The 12,489-nt window shown below is 40.1% G+C and overlaps 1 pseudogene across 1 annotated transcript in view; it reads right to left on the bottom strand.

The window, feature by feature from the left end:
- The window catches only part of LOC308564906 (methionine-R-sulfoxide reductase B1 pseudogene), a 78,275-nt pseudogene that overhangs the window by 26,821 nt on the left and 38,965 nt on the right, over positions 1–12,489 (bottom strand). Inside the window, exon 2 of the transcript in view lies at positions 9,163–9,252. The product of the transcript in view is annotated as a methionine-R-sulfoxide reductase B1 pseudogene (transcript). The remainder of the gene's footprint in view (positions 1–9,162; positions 9,253–12,489) is intronic.

Raw genomic sequence — 12,489 nt, 5'->3', positions numbered from 1 at the left:
AAATAATAATTCTCCCAAGCACAAATACCATAAAAGAATGATTTCCAGAGTTTTGAGGCTACTGAAATGAGCTGCTAGTCCGATCGGAAGAGAGACAGCCCGGTTTCTGGGTCCATGTTCCTGTTAAGGCAGCAGGAAACTCCTGGCCCGGGGAGCTGACAGGCCTCACCAGCCATGGCCGCGTCACTTCCCGCCCAGCTCCCAGCCTGGCTCCTTCAAGCACCAATTTGTCTTCTTGCATAGAAATGGGGCCCCTGATATGGCCTGCTTCTCTCCAGTTCCTCCCCAAACGGGACCATAAGAGGCCAGTGTCCATCATTCTTCATGAGCCCACAGGAACCTCCCTCAGCGTTCCTGAGGGACATACCTCTTTTCCAGGTATTGACAAGTTTGGTATTGACTGGGATAAGTCAATGGGGAAAAGGAAATGCCAGAACCATGGAGATGTAATTGGACTCAGAGTACTTGGTACATTTTGTAGATGAGGTGAAGCACATGCCACCTGTGTAACAAAAACTGTCACCAAACATCTCCACGCATCCCAGTGTTTAAATGTGCCATGAGGTCAGTGGGGGTGACGGTAGAAGCTTCTCGCAAATTGGGACACCCCTGAACCAATTCCTGAGGTTAGAGGAATGCCATATTCTGACTGAGGAAGCCTTGGGTTTCCTGAATGGCGACAAGGAGGCTGATCTTTACCCAAAGCACCCGCCTCCCTTGCTGAGCTTCTGAAAACAAAGCAATGAAAGGGGATTGCTTTTATGAAACGGACACTTTCCATTGCCCAGCAAACCCCCCCTGAGACAAAAGGAAGCCAGACTTCCTTTTTTGTCAGTGGAGTGGGACTATGGAGGGAAAAATATAATGACAATAAAATATGAGCTCTATTAATAGATTAACTTGCTACATATCTTAGTGGGTCTCTGCCGACGCCCCAACTTATATCTCCATTCCAGACTTCCTTCTCAAACTCCAGTCATATCCAACTGCCTCTTGACATTTCTACTTCGATGTCTAATAGACATCTCAACTTACACACAGTCAAACCTAGATCCTGATTCCACAAACATGCTCAGGTTCCAAATCCAGTCCATTGGGAAATGCAGAAGTTATCTAGAACCCCACCACTTCACACCACTTCCCGTGACCCCTGAGTCACCATCATCTCCCACCTTTATTACTGCCTCCAACCCAGTTTCCCTTGCTTCCAAAAAGTCTAACACAGGAGACAGAAAATTCTCCTATGCTCCTGAGGATTTCCTGTCTACTGTGTTGTTGAGTAAAAATCTAAATCCTTACAGCAACAGACAAGGTTTTACATGATCCTCTGACACCACATCCCCACCACCCCAGATCTTTTTCTCTCTGTTCTAGACACGCTGGCCTCCTTTACCCTCTAGCGTGCCAGGAAACTTTCCGTGGTGGGGCCTTCACACTGTGCTTCTTCTGCCTGTGAAGGTCTTCTCCTAGTTACCCACTTAGGTGATTCCTTTAAGTCCTGGCTTAAATGTTACCTTCTCCATGAGGCCTGCTTGCACAGCTCTATTTAACAGTGAGAACTGTAGAGCCCCTTCCTGCCTTCCCAAGTCCCTCTTGCCCTGTCGTATTTTCACTTTTCTCTAGCATTTATCATCTTCTATATAATTTACTTACTACTTATGCTTATTGCTTACCATCACACCTGTGCCATGTGCATCCCACAAAGGCAGGGATCTTTGTATGACTTTTTCACTGCTGTATCCCAAGCACCTAGAACAGAGGACTTGGAACACAGAGTAGGTGCTCAGCAAGTATTTGCTGAGTCAATGAATGGCGGGCTGACGCGCACACCAGTCCCCTGCCGTGAAGCCTCTTTTTGCCCCCATTTATGGAATGTTTCAAGAACTTGCTGGAGCTCACATGACAAGAGGGTGAGGAGCTGGGATTAAGCCCAGCCCGCATTCTCCCCTACAGGGAAAGTCTATGATTAGACCCCTCTTCCCTCAGCCATAACTTGGAGCTTAATTATGGAGATCTTGTTTTTTTAATCAGGGCAGATTTCATTAAGTTAAAGAAAATGTAAAAATTATGAAGATGGCCTGAGGCTAGGGATGCTATCACTGAAATGAGGCTCTTATGTGATTTGGCATTTGGGAGATATACTTAGTAATCACTTTGTCTTGAAATATGTAAGTGTCCTAAGAAAAAGTCTTCCTCCTGATTGCTTTCATCTTCACCCAGGCTTACCGGATCTGCGCGCACACACACACACATTGATGAATCTCTGTACACATTTTGAAATATTTTTGCTTAATGTTTCCAATCTTGCTCCTTCATTGAATAATCAATGGACAGTAAGTGTTTCTCTTTTATCAGCAGAGGCCCAGGAACTTATGTCACTCTGAGAATTAGCCTTACCCTCTAGAGAAAGATCAGCGAGTCTGGAACTTGATAGCAATGAAATGTCCCCAGAGTCAAGGCCCACCTTCCTACCCCACCAGCCACTTATTTCCTCCAGGACTGCTCAAGACTGGATCTGCCCCACCCATATATGTTCACCACTGGGGGTAATCTGTAAATGAATGACTGATAAAAACATAGAACCTATTCAAGTTCATCCAAGGTGAGTGGAGTTTACACTTAGGTCTAGTATGTACCTGAAAAAAAAAATCACACAGCAACTTGATTTCTGGTATTATAATTCAAATGATATAAGGTGGCCCAGCTGTGAACTCTAATGAACTCTAATAACTCTCAGCATTTGACTCACTTTAGAATTATAGATTGTTTCCTTGGCTCTATTTTCCTCTACAGTAAAGTCCTGGAGAGCAGGACTTTATCAGACTCATTTACTAATGTGACTATAACCCTTGTGCCCGATGCATAATAGGCATTCCATCGTTAATTTAATGCTTGCTAGACTGAATAAAAGAATTAATTAATAATGTAACAAAAGGACATTTATAAATAATGCATCTAGGGAAAAAATTGATTAGTAAGACTGCGCCAGGGTCGAACCAGCTGTTTTTATAAGAGAGACTCTGAATTCTGGTCACCAGAGAGACATCCTGTGGCATATAACTGGCAGCCACTGATCTTATTAAGCTGATTACAAAATCTTGGCAGGAATGCTGCTAAAGAAGCTATGGGCAGTTCCCGATCCAAGAGAGACTCGCCAAGGCCAGGCCGAGCGAGACCCGAGGAGGCGTCCAGATGCAGGACTGCAAAGGACTCTGCAAAACCTGGGCGCACGGAGGCTGGAGGCGAGCAGCCAGCAGAGCTCGCCCCCTCTGCAGCTGAGCTTTGCCAGTCGCTCCCTCTGCAGGTCTTGGGACGCCGGGGCCATACCTGCTGCACCTGAAGAGCGGCGGGGCCAAGGGGAGGCAGGATGAGCGTTTCAGAAGAAAGCTGCAGAAGGGTAAAGCTTTGCTTACGAGTCTGTTCACATAGATGGCACTACTTGCCTGATGACTCAATTCCCTTCCTGCACCGCCCCCGCCCCTTGCCGCGCCCATCAATAGGATTCAGTTTAAAAATTCATTGTCATGGAGGAAATTATTGCTGGGAAATAATATTGACCACACACATGCTCAATGCATGTAACTTAGTGAAAAGGTGTTCCCGTATATAAATAATAGTATGCCCATATGTACCTAATTTGGTTTAAAAGAAAATTCAATAAGATGCTCACATGAGCTTTGAGCAGGGAAATACATGATTTGCTTGAGAAGCTATGGGGATTTCAGTTCAATGAGGCTTAACGTTCTTGTCATTGCAAAGGACCAAAATGGACCATGACTCTGGGCTGGTAAGTGCTGGGTCACTTTGAAGTAGAATGCCATTTTCTGGAGGGCCTCTGCGTCAGGTAGGGAATTAGACTAAAAATACTGTCACTCTATCAGTATGGCCTTGAGAGGACTATACTTTAGCTGCAAAGCATGAATATGATTCTTCTAGAAGCTGCTGCAGGGCTGCGCACCCGGAGCAAGTCTAGAATCAGAAGCCAAGAGGCCCTGGAGGGCTTTCCCAGGGCAGTCACCCATGTCCCAGGGAGTTGCTCCTGGCTGCCATTGCAAGGAGAGGCCTAGGCCACACCGGGCCATCCCTCACAGAGGCATCACTCCTGTCCTAATTCTAGCTGACTTTAACATCTGTGAATTCATTCCTTCCACTATCCTTGACCTCCTCCCTTCAAATGATTGCGTCCCTGTAGAAATTAATGAAAAGTCTGAGCTTGTTATTCCTGTGGAGCAAGGGAGTGGGAAAGCTTTATAGAAAAAAGCGGGCAGGCCTCAGGTGTGGCTGGGGCTGTGGGTATGGGGAAGCCGGAGGCCGGATAACCAGAAGCAGGCCACCACTTACGATTGATTTGGAGAAAATATACAAAACTAGATACGCTAAAAGAAAATTTTCCACAGGCAAACTTACTGATCTAGTAAGTTTTTTGTGTTTTTTTTAACCCTTCAAGAACTTACTTAGAGAGAGGAAGGGAAAGAGAGAGAGAAACGTCGACCAGCTGTCTTCTGTATGTGCCCCTGACTAGGAATCGAACTGACCACCTTTCAGTGCACAGGACAACGTTCAACCAACTGAGCCACTCCAGCCAGGCTGATCTACTAAGTTTTTATTCAGCAATTCTAGCAGCATCAAATCCAGCAGATAGAAAGGATCCCTGAAGAGCTGCACGGCAAGAGATTGTCGTAGATCAAGGTAAGAACTAGGAAGTTACACTGCATTTGCTGATTGGTTAAAGTAGGGTTACTTTCCTTATATGCAGCAAAGGGATAGCTTAAAGCCTGGTCAGGTAACTTGTGCGGGGCAAGCCAGTGCTGACTGGTTGACCTAGACCTTCTTTTTCTGGGACAGCCAAGTGTAGAAACTTAGTCAAGTTTTGGTTTGCTGACCTGGGCCTTAGCATAAATGACTTCATTTTGGGCCTAATCTGGTTACCTTAACAATTACACAATACTTTTAGGAGCCCATGAAAGTATTTTAATTTACTTTAAAATGAGAAGAAATACCCTGGCCGGTGTGGCTCATTTGGGCATCGGCCTGTGCACTGAGAGGTCGCTGGTTCAATTCCCAGTCAGGGCACATGCCGGGGTTGCAGGCTCGATCCCTGGTAGGGAGTGTGCAGGGGCCAGCCACCCTAGCCAATTTATGTTTCTCTCTCACATCCATGTTTCTCTCTCTCTCTCTTTCTCCCTTCCTCTCTAATAAAAAAATAAATAATCTTAATAAATTAAATAAAAAGTGGAAGAAAAAATAAATATAATAATAGATTTGGCCTAGATTACATTCACCTTAATATACATATATACAGTTATTTTATATATATATGGGATTTTTTTAATGGAGAAAGGGGACCACACAGGAACAATTGTGTAGAGCTCACAAAAGTCATAATATGGCCCTGAGTCTCATGGCTTTGAATACCATCTAGGTATGTGTGATATTGTGATTTATAATAAGAAATATATATTTCATCTTCATCCCTGTTTCTTGTCACAGAGCTCCTAAAACCTTGGAATTTCCTAAGTAATTACAGTGATAAAAAATGTCTCTAGTTATGTTAATGAGGTAACTTTTGGAAAACATCTAAGGACGAGGGCTGGTTGCCAGGAGACTCAACCAAGTGATTAGAGGATTAGGACTCTTAAGTTCTCTGACCTCGAATTGATCACCAATGGTCAATGACCTAATCACCCTGTCTATGCAATGAAGCCTCCATTAAAAGCCCAGGGATTTGGAGAGCTTCCAGGATGGTAAACCAGAATGCATCTATGTGCCAGGCCCCAAATTCCTGGGGACAGAAGTTCTTGCAATAGGGACCAAGCCCTATGTATTTCTTCATCTGGCTATTCATCTATATCCTTTAATATCCTTTATAATAAACCACTAATCTAGATTCCTGAGTTCTATGAGCCACTCTAGAACAATTATAGTCAATTGTTCAGAAGCACAGGTGACAACCTTACCTTGGGGGTTGGCATCTGAAGCAGTGATAGTCTTTTGGAACTAAGCCCTTAACCTGTGGGATCTGACACTATCAGGTAGACAGAGTCAGAATTGGGTTAAATTTGTGGGACACTTGGTTAGTGTCATTGGAGAACAGAAATAATTGCTTGGTAGTGTGGAAAAAACACACACATTGGAATATGGACCACATACCACTCACAAATTTATTTCTCCAACTTGAACCTCTACTGTGAACTCCAAATCTGTATATCTGTCTCTCCTTAACTTTATGGACATCAGTTGAGTTCTCAATCTCAAAATGTACAAATCTGATTGATCAGAGTGAATCCAAATTGGGGAAGGTAGGGTTTGAAATTTATACAACTTGGGGTCTCTCTTTTTTTAAAAAATGCATTAAAATTAGGCATAAAGTAAATATCTATTTAGAATGTTAATAAACTGAGGCAAATTAAAATTTTTAAGAGTTTATTTGAGCAAAAATCTATTGGAATTGGTCAGTGCCAAACTGGAAGTGGTTAGAAGCCAGAGGAAAATCATATATAGAGAAGAGGCACAAGCAAAGAAAGAAAATCATTTGATTGACTATAGCTTAAAGCCTAGTTGACTGCAACTGGTTGTTCTTAAGTTTCAACCTTGAAGCATCTACAGGTTTAGACTTTGGTTTGCTGGGTTAGGATGTCACAGCATTAGAGCCACCTCATTTTAATGGCTTTCTTATTTAATTAATTTAAAAGTATGAGAAAAAAATTACAACTAGATTCATATTTTTAAAAGCCCCCCCCCCAAAATACCACAAAGATTACAAAATCCAGTAATATAATATTTTAATTAATTATCTACCAGACATACCCCTTTTCTACCATTTTTGGGATATATATTCTTTGATCAACTCTTTGCTTTCTATACCAAGAATTAAAAAGAAGACAATTGGGTCTTTCCTCTAGTATGGTTGGTGAAAAAGCATATATTTTAAAATTTATTGTTGAAAGTATTACAGATGTACCCCCTTTCTCCCTCCATTGAACCCCTCTACCAGGCATCCACCCCTGCCCCCCCCCAGGTCTTTTCCACATTACTGTCTGTGTCTGTAGGTCATGTATATATGCATCGAAGTTCTTTGATTAATCTCTCTTCCCTCCCCCCCCGCCTTTCCCTCTGAAATTCCTCCGACTGCTCCATGGTTCTATATCTCTGTATCTAATCTTGTTCATCAGTTTATTTTGTGTATTAGACTCCACGTATAAGTGCGATCATGTGGTACATGTCTTTCTCTGACTGGCTTATTTCACTTAGCGTAATCCTCTCCAGGTCCATCCATGCTGTCCCAAAGGGTAAGCCATTCTTATTTTTTATAGCTGCAAAGTATTCCATGGTATAAATGTACTACAGCTTTTTTATCCACTCAGCTATTGATGGGCACTTGGGCTATTTCCAGATCTTAGCTATTGTAAATTGTGCTGCTATGAACATAGGGGTGCATAAGTTCTTTCTAATTGGTATTTGGGGTTTCTTAGGATATATCCAAAATGGAAATACAGATGACCAAGAGACATAGGAAAAAATGCTCAAAGTCACTAATCATCAGAGAGATGCAAATTAAAACCACAACGAGATATCACCTCACACCTGTGAGAATGGCTGCCATCAACAAATTATCAGATGACAGGTGCTGGGGAGGGTGTGGAGAAAGGGGAGCCCTAGTACACTGCTGGTGGGAATGCAGACTGGTGCAGCCACTACAGAAAACAGTATGGAGGTTCCTCACAAAATTAAAAATGGAACTACCATTGGACTCAGTGATCCCACTTCTAGGAATAGTAGATTTTTAATAGTGATATTTTAGAAAAGTTTCTTTCAGCTTCACAACCTGTTATCGGTAACATCATGTAAGTTTTTAGGATTGTTTTCAAATTCAGGAAATACTCTTTTGTTTCATATATAAGTTGTGAAGTTTCAGAACATTTTAAGCTTTTCTGTTCAGTAATTGAACATCAATGCTTTCAGAACTGACAACGCTCTTTAACCAGTTTTCGTTGATATCTTATTGTTGGCACATTTTTAGTTTCATATTCTTTTCATTAATGTAAATTTTTTTTTCAAATTAGCAACATGTTCATTAAATCACTTCTGTTCATTAACTGGATTTTCAAATTTATTAAATTATCAAGTTTAATGCTTCTATTTTAAATATACCTGTTTCTCTTAATGAATTACTGCTTCTAGTACAATTTGAAAAATGTGTTGTAACTCACTTCTCAGTATCAAAATAAATTCTGTTGACTTGATTGTTCATGTTCATTGTTTTGGGTTCATAGTCCACTGATTTTTATCTAAATGTTCTCTCAGTTCTTTAAGAGATCCTCTTAAAGACGAGTAGCAGTGCCCTTGAAAAACATTTGAACTGTGGTCTATAATTTCCCACCCATTTTCTTTAAACTCCAAAGCATCTTTCAAAATTGTAGTTATAGTACCATATTCATGTATTGCCAGATATATTTTTTCATCAAAAAAGAATAAAACATCTATTGAGTAATTATAGTTATATCTTGACTTGGCATCTGTGAACAGAGTCCTCTGCTTACAGCTGTGCGTATCTAACGACTACACTTTCCCATGGACTAGCTCTCTCTCGTATGTTTCTGCTCTTGATCCTTATGTCTATTTCCAACAAAGTGATCCTATTAAAAAGCAAGGCCGTTTATGTCAATCCTTTGTTCAAAATCATCCAATAGATTCTTACCTCTCTGTTAATAAAAACCAATGGCTTATAAGGCCCTACACAGTCTGGACCAGTTACCTCTCCGACCTCATCTCTCTTGTTCTTCCCTTTCCCTTTGCTCCAGGTATCTAGACTCTGCGTTTTTCCTTGAATTCCCCCAGGATTCTCTGCCTTAGAGCCATTGCACATGTTTGCCTAAAATGCTATTCTGTCAGACATACCCACGGCTCAGTCCCTCACCTTCTTTAGGTCTTTACTCAAACATCACCTCAGTGAACCTTCCTTGATCACTCTATTTATCATTGTACCCCAATACTTTCCACTTGTCTTTATCTTCCTCTAGCTCTTATCATCAAAGTTACTATACAGATGCTCCTTGACTTACAGTGGGGTTGCATCTGGAGAAAACCATCAAAAGTTGAAAATAACATAAGTTGAAAGTGCATTTAATACAACTAACCTACCAAACATCATAGCTGACCTACCTTAAACGTGCTCAGACCACTTACATTAGCTGACAGTTGGGCAAAGTCATCTAACGCAATGAACACATTGCAGTGTCCAACCGCATAAGGCTAGTGAGGGAAAAGATAAAAATTCAAAGTATGGTTTCCACTGAATGTGTACTGCTTTCCCCCTATCATAAAGTAGAAGAATCATAAATTGGGGACCATCTGTCTACTCCTAAGGCCTTCATAGGAGTTCAATAAATATTAGTTGATTGAGTGAAAGTCAGGGCTTTTGTTTGTTTGTTTGTTTAAGTACAAGTGTTGAAGGAATATCATTGCTTATTCTAGGGAAAGGTGTGCTTTGCCAAGTATTTGCTCTTTCCTTTCCTTGATCAGCAAATCGACTGTATTTGGTGCTTACTGTACGCCTGACACCGTGTTAGGTATTGAATACACATCACTAAGGGAACATAAGGGCCCACCCTCCTGAAGCTCATGACTTCTCAAAAGAGAGAAAGGCTGTGAAGGCAAGTTGGTTGGTGTCTTAGCACATGACTACCTAAAAGTGGATTTACTCAGATCTGGCCGAGCCAGACTCCTGGGAATTTACTTTGGGCATATTCCACGGGCACATTCGTCCCAGACACACACAATTAAATAAAACAGCAACATCATATGCAGTGACTTTCAAGCCAGGAAGATAATAAAAGAAAAATTTAAGAAACAATAAATGACGCCTTAAGTTCCTTTTTAGTCTCATGTGCTATGTTTATAACTGTCGTTATTGAGATTTGATTACATCTATATTACGAAAGAAAGGAGGGGACAGTGGAACTGGCACGCTGGGTTTTTGGATTGCTTTCAAGCAATAAGATTTGGAATCTATCAAGACTTAAATATTCAGAGAATATGTACAGCATCTCCCCAGCTCAAGCTGCCACGGATTCTCTGCAGCCCTTCTCACCCGCTCTCAGATGGCTGTGGTATTTTTTTTGAATATGTGCATCCTGTCTGCTTTAATACACAGTATTTTGCAGGTTTCAATCACTCCAGCTAGAGTGTGGGCAAGGTGGGGCGGTGTGAGGAAAGAGATTCTCACCACACAGAAATTTGAGATTAGTAGCTATTCAAATCAAAATTGTCTATATTTCCTTGGAACTCTGTAAAATGACAACTCAGAGGAAAAGCACATCACAGTGCCCAGCATGTTATAGGTTCCCCAAAACATACTATTGAATAAATTAACATTTTCAAAACTGTTTTAGGAGATTGCAGGCAGGGCCACAACCTTTCAGGTTAGTAAACACAACCGAGAACAGTGTGTTGTTCCTAATCAACTTAATTATGTTCTTGCTTTGGTTTGGCTCATTTGCTTGTAAATGTAACCCAGATGGCCTGACATCCACTAACCTTCTGGATTTGCTCTTTTTTCTTTAAAAAATAAATAAATAAATAAAATAATATGTGCGTACACACACAAAAAACATACACACACATTCAGAAAAGTAAACAAAATAGGAGTAAATGACTGAATAATTCATCACAAAGTAAACACTTTGTAACCAGTATCCAGGTTAAGAAATAGAATATTGTCAACAAGCAGGAGCCCCCCCTCATAAAAAATACAATTAAAACATGCATAATGAGGAGAGGGCTCCTATTTACAATATCTACCAGCTTTCTTTTGGTAAGTATTTGCATGATACATCTTTTTTCAATCCTTTCTTTTTTTCTGTATCCTTATATTTTATGTACATCTCATCTAAAATATGGATTGAGTTTTTCATCAAGTCTAGTAACCTTTGATTTTTAACTAGAGTGTTTAGTCTATTTGTTTTTATTACAATTACCTGTATTTGGGGGTTTACATTTACCATTTTAGTATTTGTTTTCTATTCTCCTACTTTCTCTTGAAATTTTTTTAATTGCTCAATTTTTCTTTTCTATTATCTGGGAAGCCAAATGCTGCTTTATAATTCTTTTAGTGGTTACCCTAGAGGTTGCAATATGGTTTCACAATTTATCAAATCCAATATTAATGGTATTTTTACCTTGTTCTTAGACAATGTAAAGGATCTTAAAACATTTCAACTCTCCCTCCTGATTTATGTGTGCTTTCTCATATAATTTATTTACAAATGTAATTTAAACAGTGCAGTAAATATTTTAAATGGTTTTATACAGTATTTTAAAGAGTTTTCTACAATAACTATTATTTATATTCACTGATCTTTATTGCTCTTTTTTCCTTCCTACATTACCAACTGTACTTGTATAATTTAGTATTTCCTGTAGCTCAGGTTTACTAGTTATGAATTTCTTCCATTTAGATTAATCTGTAAATGTCTTTATTTCATATTTACTCTTGAAGGATATTTTGACAGGTATATTCTTTTAGCACTTTGAAGTTCTCATTCCACTGTCTAACTGTTGTGCCTTTGAAAGTAATATATCTTTGTTCTGTTGCTGATTTGAAGATTATTTCCTTGTCTTTAGTCTTTAGCATCTTTATCATGGTGTGCTTAGATGTGGAATTTTTTCATCGATCCTGTAAGACATTTGTAGGGAATTTTAAAACACTGGAATCATATCTCTTATCGGTTGAAAATTCTCAGTCACTATTTCTTCAAATGCTGCCTCTTCCCCCTGTCTCTCTCTCTCTCCCTTCCTACCACCCTCCTCTGCCTACTGAAATGTCATTAAAACAAATACAGAACTATACAGAATATTCTTATACCCTTTGGTCTCTTTTCTTCTATTGTGTTTTTCCTACTTCTGCCTGTGAGTGCTTAGTCTAGATGCTCTCTTTCAACGTATCTTCTAATGTATCAATTCTCCCATTAGCTGTTAAACCCATTCACTGAATCTTTAATTTGCTTTTGATATCTAGGTATGCGTTTGCTTTTTTATAATAACTTTAAGTTCTCTGCTAAAATCTAAACACTTGAATTTTATCCCCTTGAATACTGTGGTGGCCATTATTTTAATATCTGATCCGTCTAATAAGGAAAGCCTACTAGTTCTGCCTCTGATGGTTTTCATTCTTACTGTTCTACCTCCCTGTGTTCCTGGCTAGTTTTCATCCAGTCCAGAATGCGGTCTTTACTGAATTGCGTGTGGGAATAATTTATGACATATCTTCTTCCTGAGAAGATTGACATTTGTTCCTGCCAGGTGCTTGGCACTGTGGGTTCACCTTAATTTTGAAGCCTTGTAATAAAGCGAAGCTGAATTACAGTTCCTGTGATAGGTCTTCAAACTCCATTTCACACTTACTCCTAAAGCACAAAGTGTGGAAACCTAACTCTAAGGCAAGTATGGCTCCCTAAGTTTCCCTCAAGCCCAGCAAGTGAGCTGGTTATT

This window comes from Miniopterus schreibersii, assembly GCF_964146895.1.
Source record: "Miniopterus schreibersii genome assembly, chromosome: 12".
NCBI classification, from domain to species: Eukaryota; Metazoa; Chordata; class Mammalia; order Chiroptera; family Miniopteridae; genus Miniopterus; species Miniopterus schreibersii.
The sequence above is the reverse complement of the archived record's forward strand: the minus strand, read 5'-3'. Positions and strand labels throughout refer to the sequence as shown.